At 44.3% G+C, this 17,400-nt stretch overlaps 1 pseudogene; it reads right to left on the bottom strand.

Moving 5' to 3' along the window:
- Positions 1-15,025: 15,025 nt before the first annotated feature.
- LOC110552041 (small ribosomal subunit protein uS5-like) lies at positions 15,026-15,914 on the bottom strand (annotated as a pseudogene).
- Between the last annotated feature and the right edge of the window lie 1,486 nt (positions 15,915-17,400).

The following is a 17,400-nucleotide window of genomic DNA, read 5'->3' as shown; positions in this document are numbered from 1 at the left end:
TGTGGGAATCTTACGTGGATTATGATGAGGATATATCTTTCCAAAGACGCTTTCATCCACTCTTATCAGATAAATGTGGGTTATCGTCACCTTCTTTTGATGTTGATTTTCAGGGAAATTTTCCTGAACCATTCAGTCGGTGTAAATTCAAACTCGAATCTATATGAGTGCCACCATGACCCTTCCAGAGATTATTTATCAATTTCCAGAATCCTAGATTTATTTGGGGTTTGGGGAAGGAAACCATCAGTGGTCTGGCTCTGTGCCTATATACATTCTGCTCTTCTGCATTTGTGTAGCTTTCAAGGACATTAAGGGCAGAAAATTCCCTTGAATATCAGTCAGTCCATGCCTAATGTGTCCATCAGTTTCCATTATCATACCTAAGACAATCACCTTTTAACAAGGAAAAAGTTATTCTAGTTCACACGGTAGCAGGTATCATTTGGCCTCAATGTTTTAGTCCTGAGGCAAAGCTACAGCCCTCAGCTGGAAGGGTAGCAGGGCCAACCTCTCTGCTCAAAGTGAGAGAGCAAAGAGCAGAGGAGGTCATGGCTGGGGTCCCACCTTTTCCTTCAAGGTTTTGCTCTCCCTAAAGTGATCTGAAGACCACAGGTTAGACTCACATGTCAAACACCCATAATTTCCTCATTAGATTATGCCAGACTCCTTCTAGACCCCTGAAGACTCTCTTTTAACACATGGGCTTCAGGAACCTTTCCTGAGCCAAACTAACACCCAAATATTTGAGTCTCCCGGCTCTCGTAATTTGCCACATTGGGGGCTTATTTGCCTTTGCTGTGGTCTCTGTCACATATCCTCCCCACCCTACCCTGCTCCCCATGCTCCCTTCCCACCAGGAGACTCTGCAAGCTGTCTTTACACTGTCCTCGGAAATCCACACTTCTCCATTAGCCTCCTGGGTACTGGCACCTAAATTCTTCCCTTCTTTTCAAAAGCAGCCTTGCCCAGGACTCATGCCCTCTCCCTCTATTCCCCTACCTGCTTCAGCTTTCCAAACCTTGTTCTACCATACCACAAGGGAGCAGTGCCCAACAGTGGCCTTCTAGCTCACGGCTTTATCAATGATTGCTTACTTTGAGCTTCATCCTATGCTGTCTCTAGTGTGACTTTTTCTAAAATGTAAATCTGAGTACATTAGCCTCTTTATGAAGCCTCTAAACTAAGAACCACTTTATCAATAAAAAAAAAACTGAGTAGAATATATCATTGTAAAAAGTCAATAGCAGGGCTGAAGAGCAGCTAAGAGCACTTGCTGCTCTTGCAGAGGACCCGGGTTTGGTTCCCAGCACCCACAGTGGGCAGCTTACAACGGCCTGTGATTCCATCTCCAGGGCATCAGATTCACTGTGGCCTTCACGGGCACCTGCACACACATAGTGCACATAAGCTCATACAGGCACACATGTTCACATAAGCTAAAGAAATAAAGTTTAAAAACTATATCTAGCTTGAGGGGGGCACTCCTTTAATCAGCACCTGGAGGCAGAGGCAGGTGGATCTCTGAGCTTGAGGCCAGCCTGGTCTCCAGGACTATACAGAGAAACCCTGTCTTGAAAACCAAACCAAACCAAAAAGATATACATGTATCTCCCATGTCGGGGCAATGCTGTAGGGAAGCTCTAATCTCAGCCACAGGTAGACATAACAACTGAGAGCAGCAATCCAGTGAACCTCTGTACAAGGCACTACATACAGAATTTATGTGACAGAATTGACACATAAATTTCAGAAAGGATAACAAAGTTATAGGGAGAATAATCCAATTATAGGAAAAGAGGGTATGGCGATCAATTTGCTTTCAAATGGTATAGAAAATGACAGATATGTATATAAGGACATACGTATATAATATACGCACATGTCCAGCTATATGAACATATGTATATATTCACTGGAGAATATGTATATTCTCCAGTAAGACAAAAAATATTGACAACAGGTTGTTCTGGATGGAGGATGAGCCTTACATTATTCGTCCTACTTTTCTGCTAGTTTGAATTTATTTACAAATAAAAGCATAAAACAAAGCAACTGAGCCCTTCTCTGCTTTTTAACTGCCTTGGGATGACTTTTAGACTCAGGACAGCCTGTATCTGGTACCGTTTCTCCTGTCACTTTCAAGCAGCCAGCTCTGTGCTCCCCACTCCTCCAAGCATAGCACACACACACACACACACACACACACACACACAGATATACATGTATACACACATTCACACACACATGCATGCACACAGGCACACATAGGCACACACAGACACATGCACACACACACACACACCCTGCATCCTCGTACCTGTGGATTCTGAGGCCTGTGAACATTATCTGGAACCTTAAGTCCTCAGAAAGTCACCTTACCCTTCAAGGCTCATCTGAAAATGGCTTCTTCCATGCAATTATTTAAAAACAAATTTTAGAAAATTAAGAAAAAAATTAGAAAAAAAAATGCTGTAATCCCAGCACTCGGGGAGGCAGAGGCAGGCAGACTTCTGTGAGTTTGAGGCCAGCCTGGTCTACAAAGCAAGTCCAGGACAGTCAAGCCTACACGCAGAGAAACCCTGTTATGAAAAACAAAAAAACAAAAAACAAAAACCAACCAAACAAACAACCATCACTCTGTATCCCTAATTGGCCTAGAACTTGCTATGTAGAAGACCAGGTCAGGCAGATGTGTGCATTTATCTGGATATACATGCTGGTATATCTGCTTTGAGGCTGGTGTCCCTGGAGTCTGCAAGAGGGCATCAGGCCTCACTGGAGCTGGAGTTACAGGAGGCTGTGAGCCGCCGTCCTTGGTGAAGGGAACTAAACACAGATCTTTGGCAAGACCAGTACATGGCCTTAACTGCCGAGCCTCCTGTTTCTTTTGTTTTGAAAGTAATTTTCAGAAGTTTCTGTAAGGTTCAGTGCACATCGTTTCAAAGTCTTCACTCACTAAGAACCTGGGTTTTAGTCTTCTGCGTTACGGTGTAATACACCACGGAATCACTTCATATGCGCTTTTTGACACGTGGTGTCATCATCAGTCCTTCATTGCAGGCATCAGCAGACTCAGCGTGGAAAGGAAACTTCTTCAGCTCTATATCCTCTCAAACACTTGGCAAGGTGCCTGGCATGTAGTGGGTTCTGAGTAAATTGAGCGGTCATTGTCTAAAGTAAACTAATTACCAGATTTAATTTTAACATGCATAAACACACACTTCTTGAGTTCAACATCGCTATCATCCTAGCAAACAAATGGCAAACACTCTGGAAAGCTGTTTGTGTAGACCTCTCTTCCCATGGGCGGTCTAATAAATAGGATCTGTTTTTCTCCCCTTCTCATCAGGCAAAATGGCGTGTAATGTGTGAGTGAATAAATGTCCACAGGACTACGTCGGCCCAAGCCTTTTAACAGAGAATTTACATAGAGCCAAATCTCATTAGAGTCAGAATTTGAAAATCCCACCAGACGCAAAGCAATTTGTAAGAAACAAAACTCCATTTCAAATCCATTTGTCTCTGATTTCCGAGACTATGTTTTAAAAATACTTCTGTCTGTTGGTAAATCAGTCTCTGAAGAAACATCACTATCAGTAAGGCATCAGATAAATATGTGTATTCATCTGCTTCTCTGTCTAGAAAACAAGTTATTTTACACTTTGCATCCATGGGAACAAATACATTAATGGGTATTTAAGTAACTGCCACACATGTATTGGGTTTTCTAGAGATAAAGAGAGGAGTCTCCCCATCCCAGAGTAAAATTAAAATAAAAAAGATCAAAGTAGATTCATATTCTTATGGTATATTAACTGGTGACAATAAAACATATATGGTTTTACTAAACCACATTCACGTTTTAGCTAAGAACACCTTCCCACATCAGTGGCCTCCAATTTTAATGTTTGAAGAGACAAACAAAGACAGTATTTTTGAGAGTGGAATTAAATAGGAATTAACAGTTTTATTACAGTTGTCACTTTATCTTTTGGTGCTAGGATTAGAACCCACTGGCTCGGGCTATCTGAAGAGAATATCAGGTGGATATTCTGTCTACCTCTGAGCTATATCCTCAACTCAAAGTTTTTCTTTTCATAATTTATTCCTATAGTTAGCATGCACAATAATGGGTTTCGTTATGACATTTTATACATACGTGCGTATGTATAATAGCACTGTATTTTGCTCACGCCTGCCCCAATATGCTCTCTTCCCCACCACTGCTGGTCTCCATTCCTTCTCCCACATTGCTCATCCTTCTACCTTCATGTCATGTAGTATAAACCTGTATCCTGTCTGTGAGAGAAAACAGTATTTGTCTGTCTGGGTTTGAACAATTTGGCTGAAAACAGTGATTCCAGTGGCACCCATTTTTCCTGCAGGTGACACAAGTCAGTCCTTTTTTAGGACTGAGAAAAGCTCCACAGTGTATGTACCCCATGCTCTCTTAACCCGTCTGCGGATGGACATCCAGGCCAGCTGCATATCTCTGCTGCTGTGGAGAACACAGCACCAAACATGGATGAACACGTGTCTCTGTTGTAGGACTTAGATTTCTTCAGGGACACCCCCAAGAGTACTGTCAATGGGTCACATGGTTGTTGAATTTAGTCTTTGGGGGAAACTTTGTATCTTCATAGTGACTGCCCCATTGGGGGTTCCCACCAGCAACCTGTAAGAGCTGTGTCCTCCATGTTCCGACCCCTCACCCCTTCTAGCCTCTTCCAACAAGGATGGGATGGAATCTCAGTGTAGTTTTGATTTGCATCTCTCTGATGGTTGAAGATGTTGAGCGTTTTTTCATTATTTATTGGCTTGTGTATGTTTTCTTTTGAGAACTGTCTATTCCTTCCATCTGCACTTTGCAGCAGGTTTTCATTATATAGATGTAGCCACGATTGGCCTGAAAGCTCCCAATCCTCCTGCTTCCACCTCCTGAGTGCTGGGATTTTAGTAATACACCACCAATGGCTTTGTCATATTTTTTTTAAATGATGAAGCTGTGGTGTTTTGAATATCATTGTATCTTCTTCCAACATGCTATCATAGGTTTCGCTATTGTCTTAAGTATCTTAGACCACAGTCTTTTTATTTAAAAAAAAAGATTTATTTTGTTTTTAAATTACGTGTATTTCATGCATATCTGCATGGAGACATGTACATATGAGTGCAATTATCCACAGTGGCCAGAAAAAGATGAAGGATGCCCTGGAGCTGGAGTTACAAGCAGTTGTGAGCCTCCCCCCCACATGATGTGGGGCCAAACGGGGGTGGGGAGCATCTTCTGCAAGGACAGAAATTGTTCCTAACCGCTGGGCCTTCTCTCCAGACCCTCAGATCACTGTCCATGCAAGCAACCAGGTAGGCCTAAGTTCTTCCTGCACAGGCTGCTAATAGTCTCCTTCATTTAACAGCTTCTGATTTATTTCACTGTTTTCAGCTGAGCTGGGAACAGAGCCCGTGAGCTGCAGAACTTACTGGTTATACTTTACAGGAAATCCTCTGGTCTACTATCTGGAACTAATGAGGACACGGTGACTCCAAAGGTTGGGAGGCGCATGCTTGATGACCTACCGTCCGCCCTAATTCCTTAAGCTCCCGTAATTAGCCCCGGCATACTGTTTTCTGTCCCCTTTGGTCACTTTACCTTTGCCCGGCACGTGGCATCTGACTCTGAGAGCTGCCAGTGTTATTGCTCGGAAGGAAGAGAGTTAGAGCAAACATGATGGTAACGGACAAACTCTTGCAGGTCTCAGCCTAGAGAGGAGCGTCACCCTGGGGGCACAATGCAGACTTTCCCACTACTGCAGTTACTGTGCCCTGGTCGTGAAGAATCCCAGTTCACTTGAGGGGGGTGGTCAAGAAGCCAGTGGCTGGGTTGTCAAGGGACCTACAACACGGGGCCATAAGATGAGACAGTTAAGCATTAAGATCGATAATTCTATAGTATAAGAGATTTAAAGGTTACAGTGTTATTGCCAGTCTCTGGGCTAAGTCTCAGCTGACATCTTGTCAGTAGAGATTAAAGTCGCTGAGAATGCTGTTTCCACGTCTGTAAGTAAGTGGGCTTGATGATATGATCTCTAGCATTCTGTGTACCTCCAGCCAGATCCTGAGCCAGAGAGGGTGGGTTGCTCTCTGACTACATCACTTACCCATTTTGTAGGAATTTTAATACATATATGACATTTCAGGACACACACACAACGACAATTAGGACTTTGGTAATCAGTTCATTTTTACCGTTTCCATCTTAATCTTCTTGATTGCTTTTGTCACAGGGGAAAAAGTCACATAACTGAAATAATAAATAACCTCTCAAATAATTTGTGTTTATTAATCTTGTGACAGAACCTCTCATTGTATTTTGCCAGAGCTGAATTTGAATTAGCTGTAACTTGTAGCTCTGACAAGCTTTCACAGTTAAAAATTCAGGATGTGAACGGGATTCTTTCATTGCTGAGCTCAGTGGTTACATCATATCCTGCTCTAGGTCAAGAACTGATGAGGAGGATATGCAATTGACTCAGGATGGCTGGAAAAACCTCCCATCCTGGGACCCACTCTCTCCAGGCTGTTTGACAATGGAGATGTAGTTTAAAGTGTTACCAGCATCCCAGTCTGGACCAGTTAATACCTAGACTTTAAGGTTCTTAACACACCATGTAGGCTCCCACTCTCTGTGGGACTTTTTTTTTTATTAAATTTTTATTTTTTTATATTAATTACAGTTTATTCACTTTGTATCCCAGCTGTAGCTCCCTCCCTCATTCCCTCCCAATCCCACCCTCCCTCCTTCATCTCCTATGCCCCTCTCCAAGTCCACGGATAGGGGAGGTCCTCTGTCCCATCTAACCCTAGCTTATCAGGTCTCATCAGGAGTGGCTGCAATGTCCTCCTCTGTGGCCTGGTAAGGCTGCTCCCCCATCAGGGGTGGGTAGTTAAAGAGCTAGCTACTGAGTTCATGTCAGAGACAGTCCCTGTTCCCCTTACTAGGGTACCTGTTGGATACTGAGCTGCTGTGGGACTTTTAACACTTAGTCTCTGAGAAAGCCATCCGGTGTTGAAACTAAAGCCTTTGACAACAACAGTACATGAAGCCACACAGGCTTGAAGCTGCCACTTCTGGCTCAAGAATGGTCCAGGCAATGGTAAGTGATCTTGAAGGGACACCCATCCCTCAAGTCTAGTGAGCTAAACCAACTAACTACTCCAGGATTAAAAGTCTTTTATCTTCCTGCTCCTACTAGAATCTGGAATCTGCTTGTTCCTGCAGACTGCATGCCCCTTCTGGAGTCTCTCTCACACCAGGGTTGAATATAAAGCTCATATTGCAATCTGTGGTTTGTTTAGTTTACTCCACAGTGGTATCTTAAGTGTTTTTTTGTTGTTGTTGTCCACTTCCTTTGAGTTTTGTTGTTGTTCGGTTGGTTTTGGGGTTTTGAGACAGGGTCTCAGGCTGGCCTAGAATTTGCTGGGCAGTTCAAGCCAGCCTCAAACTTATGGCAGTTGTGCTCTCTACATCCCCCAAGGGCTTGGATTTGCAGTTGCTCATTATTGTGACTGGTTTAAATGTGTTTTTTAAAAAAGATTGAGCATTCTTAGCTGGCAGTGTATCTCAGCTGGTAGTATCTCACACCCCATTAGCATGCTTGAAACCCTGGCTTCAATCCCAAGCACCCCATATACTGGGCTGGTATCAGACCTCTAATCCCAACACTGGGAGGTAGAAGCAGGAAAAGCAGTTCAGGGTCACTCCTCGGCTACATAGGGAATTTAAGACTGGCCTGGATGCATGGCCCCTTGTCTCAAAAAAGGAATTATACCTTCTTTCTCCCATTTCCATTTCCAGACTCATTCTGCTATGCTCTGGGGACCCTCTCCTCCCATTCCAACATCAATCCATTTGTGACCATTTGTTTGCAAACAAGCTGGCATCCCTGGGCTGCTTGGCTGTCTCGGGGAGGGGTTGCTTACCTTTGCAAGCTGCCCCTCCCATCACACAGCCTCTGCACACTTGCATGTCTGAAGATCATCAGGACTTTGGGCAGCAAGGCACTACCGATGCACCATAGACAGGAGCCACACAGAGCTGATAAATGCGGCCTCTGGCAGGAACTGACTTTTTTTTTTTTTAAAGTAGTATTTTGACAATTGCATCCATATAAGGGTGTTTTAACTGTGTTGCCCACATTACCCTCTGGTATCTCCCTTTATTCTCCCCTGAACCTCTCTTTTCTACTTAGTCCCCCAGGGACTACTCCATTAGATAACGTAAAGACCCCTCCACCCCCAGGCAGCCACTGATAACCTTCAGTTCTTCAACAGAGATAGGAGGAGTTCATGTGGTCGAGTCCTGTGCAGTACCCATAGCAGCTGTGTGGTCACGGTTTCAACAGCAATGTTACATCTGCCCCCCAGCAGTTCACGATATTCTTCCCATCTTCTAGCCCTAATTTTTTTCTGTCCCTCTTCTGCAACGTTCACTAGGCCTGTGTGTATGTGTGTGTGCGTGTGTGTGTGTGTGTGTGTGTGTGTGTCACTGATACCCCATTTAAGGCTCAGGGCTCACGCTTATTCTCGATACTTTGACCGTGTATGAGTCTGTGCAATGGCTGTTGCCCTTTGCTAAAAGGAGCCCCTCTGCCCCAGGCTGAGAGCAGCATGGGTCTATGGTGTAAAGAGAAACATGTAGAAGGCAGTTTAACACCATGTTCATTTAAGGAAACAATGGTAGTGCGACTCTCTCGTGGCTCGTGCTCTCCCCAGCCACCAGCTTTTTACCAGCTTTCTAGGGTCAAGTATGTCCTTCCTCCTGAGAGGCAGGGTACCCCATCCCAAAGCAGCCGGTTATCTTCAAAAGAACCCAGTCACTATTGCCCAGCAGGTAGGTACTCTAGCATACCTGGCTGGATCCTGAATTTTCTCCCTCAGCAGCTTGCACGGCACCTTCCTGCACTATGAGTTGTCGGGAGGGAGTTTCCAGCTGTGTTCCACCTCCATTTCTCTGTGCCCTAGACTCGAAGCCTGTGATGTCTTCAGCAGCACAACTTTATCACCTAGTACAGGAGGGCACCCAGGAGCAATGGCAGAACCTTGCATTTCTTAAAAGACTTTTATTTTTACCTATTTATTTTTGGGTGTGCCTGTATGTGCATGCGTGTGTGTGTGTGTGTGTGTGTGCATACCTGTGGAGGCCATAAGAGGGTCTTAAATCCCCTAAAGCTGGAGTTATAGGCAGTTGAGAGTTACTCAATGTGGGGTCAGGAACTGAACCCAGTTCTTCTGGAAGATCATCAAATGCTCTCAACTGCTGAGCCATCTCTTCGGCCCCAATAGCCTATACTCTTTCGGGAGCCTCTAAGAACTCTCTGGCCAACTACTCATAGGGAGATATCTCCCACTTGGTACTTGGGTCCTATGACTTCTGGGAGCAACAGCAAGGAAAAGGCAATCTTGAAGAAATGAATCTTTATGTATTTGGTCTGAATCAATATGAACTTAAGTAACTATGATGTTCATCAATTGCCATTATGGCCAGTACAGCTTTGGCTCTTCATCAAGCCAGGCTTATTACGGTCAGCAGTCCTAACTCCCCATCTGAGTTCAGGGCTCTCTGTTGGGTACCACCACATCATGCCAGCATGGCTTTATTCTTGCCTTCACAGCTCCTATCATTTATCCTATCTTCCATGTGTAGTTATTTGGTTGTGTCTTCCTTGCCTAACATTGTGTCTGGAGCATTTAGCACAATGCTTTTATGTATGCACGCATGCATGAACATGGCGAGAGGAATACAGATTAAATACAGAAATAAAGAAATACAGATTAAATCTGATGAAGAGAATTTTCAGTGCTCCAGGGGAAAAAAGTTATTGCACCCTTGGAATTAAGGGCACCCCAAGCGTTTAAGCTTGGCAGTCTACCTCCAAAGCAGAGCCCAGAAGTGGTGTCCACAGGTGCAAAGATGGCTGGCACCCACACAGGCTGGAGGCAGGCTCCCTACCCCCACTGACCGTCTCTTTTTGTATTAGCTGCTTTTCTAAAGGTTGTGACAGAGGCAACCTGAGGAGCAAAGACTCGCATGTTTGAGGGACAGTGTGTCATGGTAGGGGAGGCAGGGTGGCAGGGGTGTGAGGAAGCAAAGGTAAGAATGCTGGAGCTCAGCCCCCAGTCGCCTGCCCACATTTAACGTGGCTCTTCCATCCGAACTAAGCCAACCTAGAAAGTCCTTGACAGACAGAGAGCCAGAGTTTTATCTCCGAGGTGATTCCAGGCACTGCCAACTTGACAGTCAGGGTTAACCATCACGTCTCGTTATCCCCATCCTGGTGGGTTACTACAGGCCAAAGTGCAGCTGTCAAAACATCATCCCTGGCAACAGAACAATGAGCCGATCATTTATCCCAATGCACTCAGGCTGCTACTTATCCTCTGTAACTTTAAAATCACTGGGGTGATGTATTTGAAAGTAAAACACGTTATTTCAACACCTGATCCACTCACTTTAACATATGGTTTACATCTTAAATGTGTTTTTAAAGGATTATAGATTCTCAATTTGATAGGATTATAATTTACCCTATTTAAGGGTGACACAATTGAATGAAGGCAGGTAATTTTTGTGGAAACAGATGCAGTATGATCTATAATATCCTAAAATATTCCTGCTCTCTCCCCTAATGATAGTCCTCCTGGGAAAAAATAGGAAATATTTAACCTCAAGAAGGTCGTTCCACTTCTGACAACTCAATTTTTCCAGCAATAGGTTTGAGAATTCCTTTCTAATGTCAATAATTTTGGAGGATTCTGCACTCTATGCTAATTATACTTTTAGTATTCAGTTTAGTGGAAAACATAATGGTAAAAGCTATAAACCCAGAAATGCTCTGAAATAGTCTATTAATCATCACAGTACTTACACGCACATAAAAGGCTAGTACAAATATATCCGCCATGTTATTTATTAATAATATCAACAGTGTTTGCAGTAGGCTCACACTCAGACAGATGTCCCACAACCTCCTGCATGTTCCACTGTTTGTTTCTGTTGTGTGTATATTTGGTAATTCAACTTCTCAGACACGCATCCAATATTTAGAGTAGGGAATAGAATAACTAAACAGGAGCAGCCGCATCCACACTATAAATAATCACAGTATCACGCACACTTCACGGGGGACTCGCGGGGACTGGAGATGCTCAGGGGCCCCTGGAGGAGCCCCACGGTGCGGTAGAGCTGCATTTGGACCATAAACAGAAGTAGCTGGGTGATTAGGTGTAGAGACACAATGCTGTATTCTTGGGAGGCCTGAAGTGTTCGCTCCTCCTACCCCTGGATGACTGCCACTAGGTCTTAACTATCCAGCGAGACCATTTGGGTTTGTCCCCACTTTTATTAAGTGTGATAAGTGCAAGAATCCAGTCAGTGTCTACTTCCCTACAGATCAGACTGTCATGCCAATTCCTAGATCTACGACCTGCTTTTCCCTTATTCGAATCATATTTTAGCTTCAGGGCATTCAGTTACGACACATTTACATAAAGTCTCCATTAGCGTGGCTTTTGCATTTAATAAAAATCCCTTCATTTTTGGAGCCATCTCCACCTTATTTAGTCACAGTGAGTACAAGGGAGGCATTTACGCCACCGTAAGCCTGAGACCTTGTCTGTCATAAGAGCTACTCTAACTTGTGACGTGTTTCGCTTTGCACGGTCCATATCAGAACGCTGCTGCTGTGCTGCTTCATGCGTGGTTAATTTATTCGCATCTGAAAGCCTTCCTAGTTGTTTGATTGTTTAAAGGCACCTTAGGTGAGTCATAGGAAACATGACTGACATAGGAACCATGCTGAACGGAGACCAGGTTGTGTGTGCTGACTCTGAACTTCTGAATCATAAGCTCACCTCCTCATTAATCTCATAAACCCACGACCTTCTGATCATGATGTCAAGCTCTTTCCTGCTCCCAGCCCTCTCTAGACAATTCTACTGTTGTCTGGATTCCCAAAGGAAGGCTCCTCTGTTTTGAAGGCCTATACTTTGCTGGTGGACTTCTTCACCTAGTCATCTTCCAAGATACATAGTGGCAATTTGACAGTAGCCACCTGCCCAGATGGCCCACTCTACTTCCTATATAATTAGGTTATATAGCATGCCTCAGGGAGAGCTCTGAACTACCCTTTTATTGCTCATATTGATCCATAATCAGATCCTCCTGCTAATTTAACAATTAATACTAATTTGTCACACATTGCAGCACAGACTATTTCCAAGACTACGTTGGCATAATAGACACTCAGTAAATTTCATTGAAAGAGTGAATGAATTAACATATGGTCTTGGATTGGAAAGTGGAAGGCTCAGATCTTTCTCCTGCCGCCACAATATGAGAAGGCATGATGGTGAACATCAATTGTCAGCTCCATGGGCTACACAATTACCTAGGAGACAAGTGTCTGGGCAAGCCAGGGAAGGGATTTCTTGATTGGGTTAACTGGCCTAATTAGGTTAATAAACCCAAATGTGGGCGGAAGCACCCTGTGGGCTGGGTTTCTGGATGAGATAAAAAGGAGGAAGTGGCCTGAACATCAGCTTTCATCGCTCTCCGCTCTCTGCTTCCTGGCTGCAGGGGAAGGGCAGCCACCGCACCTTTGTGACGGTCGCCCTCAAACTGCGAGCCAAAATAAACATTCCTTAAGTTGCCTCCGTTCAGTATTTTGTCCCAGCAAGCAGAAGAGTAACGCAGGAGGCAATGGTGCCTTCCTCCCAGTTGTGTTGCTGTCTGTCCTAGCATCCCAGAGCGAAGCCAGCACAAACCAAGAAAGCTGTGGTTTTGCACACATCGCTTCCTTTCCTGTTGCTGTGATAAAAATGTATTACCAAAGGCAACTTAAAGAAGAAAGAGTCTCTTTGGCTCACAGTTCCGGAAGGACAGTCAGTCCATCATGGCAGGAAGGCAGGGCAGCAAGTGGGAGGAGCAGGCTACCCTTCCCAACAGTTCCATGACGGCCCGGCAAAGCATCGCCAGCTGAGGGACTGAGTATCCAGATACAGAGGAACCAACCTACGGGCACATTTCCCATTCAAACCACCTCACCCTCTGTTGTGACAGGTATGTTACTAATCTCTTGTCTGAAACAGACTGAGAACCCAAATGGAAACCAAAGCCATTCTCAGGTGCCACTCATGCTGTAATCTTTGCCTCCGAGTCAGGCTACCACTCTGTCATTTTTCTTTTCCTTCTCTACGCTTTCGCCTCTTCTGACCCAAGTCTAAGTTGAGTAAGGATTTTTTTTCACATATTTTTTTCTCTGTGTTTCACTCTCTGTCTCTCTCTTACACACACACACACACACATACACACACACAAATAGAAAGATGTTCCCCAAACCACAATGTGAGTCCATAATGTTACTAGTCATAGTTAAAGCACAATGATGACCGACATCATTAAGCAATACAGCATAGAAAATGGGTGCCCTCATGGTCACACGGCATACTTGGGACCTGTTGGCTCACGGCCTCTGCCTAACATCATGAGACAGTATTGTTTTCTCTATACACTACTATCTAAAAAAAAAAAAAAAAAAAAAAAGATCAGATATGAAATATGGGCCTTTTCACACACATATCATTTTTGCCTCATCATGAAGTTAAGAAATCATAAGCTCAACTATAGTAAGTTGCTTATGCATCTTCTCTGTGTTTCTCATTCTCTCTATATACTTACCTAACTCTAAGAAAAACATACAAGGCCTATAAAAATAATTCTGTCAAACTCTATGAATCTCAATCTAAAACTTATTCTATAGGTTTAGATTTTAAATTATTTGTTATTATTGTATGTGTTTGCACGTGTAATGGGTATGTGTGTGTAGTGGTTGCCTGCTGAACCGTCTTGTTGCCCCCTAAAAATTTATTAATGCACACTTAAGAATTCTGAATGAAGAGGCTGGGAAGGGCACCAAGAAGAGACTGGAGTAACCTGGGATGGCAGAAATGCAGGGGAAAGAATCACTGTGAGACACTTTGTTTGAGAGTGCCACAATGGTATCTAATCCCTTGTGTGGTGGTTTGAATAGGAATGGCCCCCACAGATTCAGGTGTCTGAATGCTTGCCCATAGGGCGTGGCACTCTTAGGGGATGTGGCCTTGTTGGAGGAGGTGCTGCGCTCTGTAGTCAGACATGGAAGTTTCCTACGCCCAAGCTCCGCCAGTGTGGAATCAGAGCCCCCTCCTGACTGCCTTCAGATCAAGATGTAGGACTCAACCCCTTCTTTAGCACCACGTCTGCCTGCAGGCTGCCATGCTTCCTGCCATGATGAAAAAGGACTGAACCTCTGACTCTGAAAGCCTGCCCCAATTAAATGTTTTCTTCTATACGAATTGCCTTGGTCATGGTGTCTCTTCACAGCAATAAAGCCCTAAGACATTTTGTATGCCAATTTTTTAAAAATGTGAAAGTTAAAAATAATAAAAAATATCCCCACTGTACTCCAGTGGTATTGACATTAAGAAGTTTAAAACACCCATGTTTAAAACACCTGACTGCATGGAAATGAAAAAAAAACATATTTTATGCTTGAACTGACCTTTTTGCATAGTTGGACAATATTTTTGTCATTTTGTTCATTCCTTCATTCTTTCGTTTGCTTGTATGAATCAGGCTCTCACATAGTCTAAGCTCTCTTTGCATGTGGTAAGGATGGAGGCAAGGATAAGGCTGAGCTCCTGATCCTCACGCCTCTGCATCGTGAGCACTGGGATTACAGGTGTGTGTCACCACATCTGGATTTTGTAATGGTGGGTACTGAACCCAGGCCCTCCCACGTGCTAAGTAAGCACTCTACCAGACAAGGTACAGCCTCTGTCCTGAACTTTCCCCCTTTAATTTATTAACTATAAGCTATATTCTGCATACAGTAAGCAAAAAATAACACCATACCTAGAAAAAAATTTTACAGATATAATTCATTTTCCATATATATATATATGGAAAATATACATATAACAAACCTTATGTGATAGCCACAGCTAGAGCCTATGTCCTCTGACCAGAGATGCTGGTGTGTGTTTTCACAAAATGATCAGTGAATTCCTGATAAGGAGACTTGGTGAACACAGTCTCTTTCCAGAGGTCGGGGGTCAGGTAGCTATAGCTCTTGGAGATGGCATCAAAGGTGGCCTTGGCAAAGTTGCTCAGGGTGGCAGTGCAGCCCCTGGCTGATGTGTAGCAGTCATCAATACTGGCCATCATCAGTAGCTTCTTGGGCCTAGGAGCAGAGATGATGCTGGTACTGCTGGGAGCAGGGATGGGGCGCACCAAAACAGAGCCACAGCGGCCTGTCACCTTACACGGAACAGTGTGGGACTTGTCAATCTTGTTCCGCCTCTCTGCACAGGGACGATGGAAAGCTTGGCCAGGATGATGGCCCCTCAGATGGCAGGGGGCTACTTCCTTGAGCACTTGACAGCAAGACCAGTGTAACCATTGTAGTCCCCAATAGCGACAAACAAAAGCCTGAACCTGGTCCCTTGGCCAGCCCATGTCTGCTTCTGTGCTGGCATGATATTTAGAACCTCATCCTTTAGGGATGCACACAGGAAAAAGTCAATAATCTCAGATTCCTTAATGGGCAGGGAGAATAGGTAGATCTCCTCCGAGGACTTTATCTTCACGTTCTTAACCAGGCAGCCCAGCTTGGTGACAGGGATTCACTCCTTCTCTTCAGCTTTACCTCCACAGTCCTGGGTCCTCGACCATGGTCACAGCCTTGGCCATGACCTCAACCATGATTACTAAGACCGCTGCTGAATCCTTCAAGAAGGAGGACGCCACCTAAGCCTCCTAATCTTGGGCCCCCAGGTCCTCCGGGCCCTCCCGCTGGACTGGCACCATCTGCCATTTGGTATTTTCCCGAAGAAGAAGAAGCCCTAGAAAATATTTTTGCCTTCTATATACTGACTGACACCTTTCACCAGCATGTAAAGTTTATGTCTTCCAAAATAATTTAGCACCTTGTAATTAACATACCAAATTAATATAAGTTTACATAAATATACATACTCAATTTTATTACAATCCAGCTAAGAGTAAACTGAGCAAATCTTTGTATAACTGACTTATGAACTGGTCCAGGCACTCAGCCACTTCTAGAAAATGTTAAAGAAACCAAACTGGGGCTGGAGGGACGGCTCCTGAGTTAGGAGCACCGGTTGCTCTTCCGGGGGACCCAGGTTCCATTCCCAGCACCCACATAGCCACTCACAGCCATCTCTAATTCCAGTTCCAGAGGATTTAATGCCTTCTTCTGACCTCCACAGGCACCTGGCACACACGTGGTGTACATACATACATGCAGGCAAAATTCCCATATGCATAAAATAAAGTCTTTAAAAAAAAAATAAAGCAAAGTCTGGTTTGAGCAAAGAGCTTCCTCAGAGTCTCCAGCTCTGTCAGATGTAACAGAATGTAAAATTTCCTATGTAAAACTCCAGGGCAATTAAATCTCTTAATAACTATCTTTCCCAACGGCTCTGCCTTTCTTGGTTGGCAATTAATGATTTGACTTTTGACCAAATGTACAACAACAAAAAAAATTCTTTCTCAGAAAGCTTGTGATAACAGATGCGGTTTCCCAGTTCTGAGTCGCCGGTGGGAATTGACCTCGGCAGTCCTAGCTGCAATGTCTCCGTGTGAAATCCACTGGGCACTCCGTTCTAGTCAGAAGCAAGTGGGAGCTACTCGTTCTCTTTATCCAGGAGCTGTTCCCATGGCTCCCCTCCTTGCAGGCTTCTCTACAATGACCTATCCATATACTATCAGCTCATCGGAGGGGTGAGGGTAGACACAGGCCTGGGCTGTGGCAGCTACTTTGGGGCCAGGATCTCCTGTTGGCTTCCCCTGGGCTCCTCCATCCTTTTGGTTTCTGTGGAGTAAATTCAGATGTGACATGCAAAGCACAGAAGAGACACACAGTCTATTACAGAGTGAAGGGACAAGAGAGGGTGTGGTCTCATGGACCTCAGAGGAAAACACTTACAAGGAAATGTGTTTTGCCTGCATGTGTGTGACACTCACACAGTGGCCAAAGAGACCGAAAGAGATGGTTGGATCTCCTGGAACTAGAATTACGGTTGTTAGCTAACATGTGAGTACTGAGACTAGAACTCATGTCCACTGCAAGATCAGCAAAGGCTCTTAACTGCTAAGCCACCTTTCCAGCCACAGAGGAGGACACTAGGCAGAAAGACCCTTTACTACCCACATTTTTGTGGGAGTTTCTTTTCTTTCTTTTTTAGCTGAGTCTCATGTAGCCCAGGCTGGCCTCGAACTGACTATGACTAGAATGGCCTTGAACTTCTGATCCTGTGGCCTCCGCCTCCCGAGTG

The sequence above is a fragment of the Meriones unguiculatus genome, chromosome 2 (genome assembly GCF_030254825.1).
Source record: "Meriones unguiculatus strain TT.TT164.6M chromosome 2, Bangor_MerUng_6.1, whole genome shotgun sequence".
Classification (NCBI taxonomy): Eukaryota; Metazoa; Chordata; class Mammalia; order Rodentia; family Muridae; genus Meriones; species Meriones unguiculatus.
This window is presented reverse-complemented; position numbering and strand designations above follow the sequence as displayed.